The sequence below is a fragment of the Capra hircus genome, chromosome 8 (assembly GCF_001704415.2).
Source record: "Capra hircus breed San Clemente chromosome 8, ASM170441v1, whole genome shotgun sequence".
NCBI lineage: Eukaryota > Metazoa > Chordata > Mammalia > Artiodactyla > Bovidae > Capra > Capra hircus.
Window position 1 is genome coordinate 11,677,595 of NC_030815.1, and position 5,087 is coordinate 11,682,681.

Genomic DNA, 5,087 nt, shown 5'->3' on the forward strand with positions numbered 1-5,087 from the left:
TTGTAGCAGCATATAGAGGGGTCTTGTTTTTGTATCCATTCGGCCAGTCTCTGTTTTTGTTGGGCGTTCAACCCATTTACGTTTAAGGTAATTATTGATAAAGTGTGCATCCGTTACCATTTACTTTATTGTTTTTTGGGTTCGAGTTTAATACACCCTTTTCGTGTTTCCTGTCTAGAGAATATCCTTTAGAATTTGTTGAGAGCTGGTTTGGTGGTGCTGAATTCTCTCAGCTTTTGCTTGTCTGTAAAGCTTTTGATTTCTCTCCTTCGTATTTGATATGAGATCCTTTGCTGGGTACAGTATTCTGGCTGTAGGTTTATTGTCTTTCATCACTTTAAGTATGTCTTGCCATTCCTCCTGGCCTGAAGAGTTTCTATTGAAAGATCAGCTGTTATGCCTAATAGGGAATCCCCTTGTGTGTTATTTGTTGTTTTTCCCTTGCTGCTTTTAATATTTGTTCTTTGTGTTTGATTTTTGTTAATTTGATTAATATGTGGTCTGGGGTTGTTTCGCCTTGGGTTTATCCTATTTGGAACTCTCTGTGTTTCTTGTACTTGGGTGATTATTTCCTTCCCATTTTAGGGAAGTTTTCAACTATTATCTCCTCAAGGATTTTCGTCATGATCTTTCTTTCTGTCTTCTTCTTCTGGGACTCCTATAAATTCGAATGTTGAGCGTTTCATATTGTCCTGGAGGTCTTCTGAGATTGTCCTCATTTCTTTTAATGTTCGTTGTTCTTGTTTCCTCTCTGATTCATTTATTTCTACCATTCTATCTTCTGTTTCACTAATCCTATCTTCTGCCTCCGTTATTCTACTAATTGTTGCCTCCAAGAGTGTTTCTGATCTCATTTATTGCATTATTCATTATATTTTGACTCTTTTTTATTTCTTCTAAGGTCCTTGTTAAACCTTCTTTTGCATCTTCTCATATCCTTGTCTCTAGCCTATTTATCTGTGATTCCATTTTGATTTCAAGATTTTGGATCATTTTTCACTATCAATATTCGGAATTCCTTCTGCCGGTAGATTCCCTACTTCTTCCACTTTTGTTTGGTTTGGTGGGCAACTCTCCTGTTCCTTTACCTGCTGTGTATTCCTCTGCTCTTCATCTTGGTTATATTGCTGCGTTTGGGGTGGCCTTTTTATATATTCTGGGAATTGTGGATTCTCTTTATTATGGAGGCTTCCTCACTTTGGGTGGGGTTTTCTATCAGTGGCTTGTCATAGGTTCCTGGTTCACCACATGTATACACGTGTTCCCATCCTGAACCCCCTTCCACCTCTCTCCCCGTGCCATCCCTCTGGGTCATCTCAGTACACCAGCCCCAAGCATCCAGTATCATGCATCAAACCTGGACTGTTGATTCATTTCATATATGATATTATACATGTTTCAATGTCATTCTCCCAAATCATCCCATCCTCTCCCTCTCCCACAGAGTCCAAAAGACTATTCTATACATCTGTGTGTCTTTTGCTGTTTCACATACAGGGTTATCATTACCATCTTTCTAAATTCCATATATATGTGTTAGTATATTGTATTGGTGTTTTTCTTTCTGGCTTAGTTCACTTTGTATAATCAGCTCCAGTTTCATCCACCTCATTAGAACTGATTCAAATGTATTCTTTTTAATGGCTGAATAATACTCCATTGTGTATATGTACCACAGCGTTCTTATCCATTCATCTGCTGATGGACATCTAGGTTGCTTCCATGTCCTGGCTTGGAACATGTCCTTATAAACAGTGCTGCGATGAACATTGGGGTACACGTGTCATCTTTCAATTCTGGTTTTCTTGGTGTGTATGCCCAGCAGTGGGATTGCTAGGTCATAAGGCAGTTCTATTTCCAGTTTTTTGGAATCCCACTGTTCTCCATAGTGGCTGTACTAGTTTGCATTCCCACCAACAGGTAAGAGGGTTCCCTTTTCTCACAAACTCTCCTGCATTTATTGTTGTAGACTTTGCTTGAATCTACCAAAAATTTAAAGAAGAGCTAACACTATCCTACTCAAACTCTTCCAGAAAATTGCAGAGGAAGGTAAACTTCCAAACTCATTCTATGAGGCTACCATCACCATAATACCAAAACCTGACAAAGATGCCACACACACACAAAACAAACAAACAAACAAACAAAAAAACTACAGGCCAATATCACTGATGAACATAGATGCAAAAAATCCTTAACAAAATTCTAGCAATCAGAATCCAACAAACACATTAAAAAGATCATACACCATGACAAGTGGGCTTTATCCCAGGGATGCAAGGAGGGATGCAAGGATTCTTCAATATCTGCAAATCAATCAATGTAATACACATTAACAAATTGAAAAATAAAAGCCATATGATTATCTCACTAGATGCAGAGAAAGCCTTCGATAAAATTCAACATCCATTTATGATAAAAACTCTCCAGAAAGCAGGAATAGAAGGAACATACCTCAACATAATAAAAGCTATATATGACAAACCCACAGCAAACATTATCCTCAGTGGTGAAAAATTGAAAGCATTTCCCCTAAAGTCAGGAACAGGAAAAGGGTGCCCACTTTCACCACTACTATTCAACATAGTTCTGCAAGTTTTGGCCACAGCAGTCAGAGCAGAAAAAGAAATAAAAGGAATCCAAATTGGAAAAGAAGAAGTAAAACTCTCACTGTTTGCAGATGACATGATCCTCTACATAGAAAACCCTAAAGACTCCACCAGAAAATTACTAGAGCTAATCAATGAATATAGTCAAGTTGCAGCATGTAAAATCAACACACAGAAATCCCTTGCATTCCTGTACACTAACAATGAGAAAATAGAGAAATTAAGGAAACAATGCCATTCACCATTGCAACGAAAAGAATAAAAAAGTTAGGAATATATCTACCCAAAGAAACAAAAGACCTATATATAGAAAGCTATAAAACACTGGTGAAAGAAATCAAAGAGGACACTAATAGATGGAGAAATATACCATGTTCATGGATTGGAAGAATCAATGTAGTGAAAATGAGTATACTACCCAAAGCACTCTATAGATTCAATGCAATCCCTATCAAGCTACCAGCAGTATTTTTCACAGAGCTAGAACAAATAATTTCACAATTTGTATGGACATACAAAAAAATCTCGAATAGCCAAAGCAATCTTGAGAAAGAAGAACGGAACTGGAGGAATCCACCTGCCTGACTTCAGGCTCTACTGCAAAGCCACTGTCATCAAGACAGTACGGTACTGGCACAAAGACAGAAATATAGATCAATGGAACAAAATAGAAAGCTCAGAGATAAATCCACATACCTATGAACACCTTATTTTCGACAAAGGAGGCAAGAATATACAATGGATTAAAGACAATCTCTTTAACAAGTAGTGCTGGGAAAACTGGTTAACCATTTGTAAAAGAATGAAAGTAGAATACTTTCTAACACCATTCACAAATGTTGGAATTTCTATTGATTTGGTAACCATGCTTCATAGTCTTTCCAGATTCCCAGAGTAGAATACCTTCCCCAGGGTGGGAAGGTTGTGCCAGTAGATATTTCCCATCTTGCTTCAGGGAATCTTCAGCTCATCCTGTCCTCAGTCCCCTCTATGTTCTGGCTGGTGATTACTGTTCTGGTAGCAATACTCACAGCTCTCTTCCCTTTTTTAACATTCCTTATTATATGTCTCTTACTCATGGTTCTTGATTTTAATTTGTTATCTACTTAAGGAAGGAGGCAGGAGGGGCTGTAGCCATTGGGCCTCCTCCTCAGCTCTGAAGGGCGCCGAGCAGGGAGGCAGTGCAGTGTAGTGCACTGGGAGTGGAGCAGTGCGCTGAGCCTGCCATGGGCAAATCAGCCTCCAAGCAGTTTAACGACGAGGTCCTGAAGGCCCACAATGAGTACTGGAAGCAGCATGGTGTCCCCCCACTGAAGCTCTGCAAGAAGCTCAACCGGGAGGCTCAGCAGTATTCAGAGGCCCTGGCCAGCACGAGGATCCTCAAGCACAGCCCAGAGTCCAGTTGTGGCCAGTGTGGTGAGAACTTGGCATGGGCATCCTACGATCAGACAGGAAAGGAGGTGGCTGATAGATGGTACAGTGAAATCAAGAACTACAACTTTCAGCAGCCTGGCTTCACCTCTGGGACAGGACACTTCACAGCCATGGTATGGAAGAATATAAAGAAGATGGGAGTGGGGAAGGCGTCTGCAAGTGACCGGTCCTCTTTTGTGGTGGCCAGATACTTCCCAACAGGGAATGTCATCAACCAGGGCTTCTTTGAGGAAAATGTCCTGCCTCCAAAGAAGTAATTTGTCCAGTGGAATGGGAAGGTGGCAGACTTAAGAACCTGGATATGAAGTGCCTAGAACAACAAAACTCAGCTGTGTGTCTGTCCCTGTGGGTGTGTGTGATGCTGAGTCTCTTGCACACACACTTGGTTAGACAGCTGTGCATGGAATCATTCTCATCAAAGAAATGAGCATACAAAGCCTTTATCTCGATGATTCCCTAGGCTGCAATTATTTGGACTTTGAGGGGAAAAACTCAAATTTTTAAACTTGAAAAAAATTTTTTAAAGCAAAAAAAAAAAAAAAAAAAAAAAGGAAGGAGGCTTTATGCAATCCCAAGCCTATGGGCCTTCCAGTGACTTTTCAAAGATTGCTCATCCTTTCCCAAATTGTAGATTGGCCATCCTTTCCCCAATCCTTTCTCTGTACAGTGGGATCCACCTGAGGATGCATTATGCTGCTGCTGCTGCTAAGTCATGTCAGTTGTGTCCAACTCTATGCGACCCCATAGATGGCAGCCCACCAGGCTTCCCCGTCCCTGGGATTCTTCAGGCAAGAACACTGGAGTGGGTTGCCATTTCCTTCTCCAATGCAGGAAAGTGAAAAGTGAAAGTGAAGTCGCTCAGTTTTGTCCCACTCTTAGGAACCCCATGGACTGCAGCCTACCAGGCTCCTCCATCCATGGGATTTTCCAGGCAAGAGTACTGGAGTGGGGTGCCATTGCCTTCTCCATGCGTTCTGCTAAGTGGACATATATGGGAAGTAAATAGTCTCCAGTCATATTGCCTACTTCACTAGCTCCTTGCTG

At 40.9% G+C, this 5,087-nt stretch overlaps 1 pseudogene across 1 annotated transcript; it reads left to right on the top strand.

The window, feature by feature from the left end:
* Positions 3,786 to 4,358, top strand: LOC102184340 (annotated as a pseudogene). Its single transcript, XR_001295946.2, has one exon. The product of XR_001295946.2 is annotated as a Golgi-associated plant pathogenesis-related protein 1 pseudogene (transcript).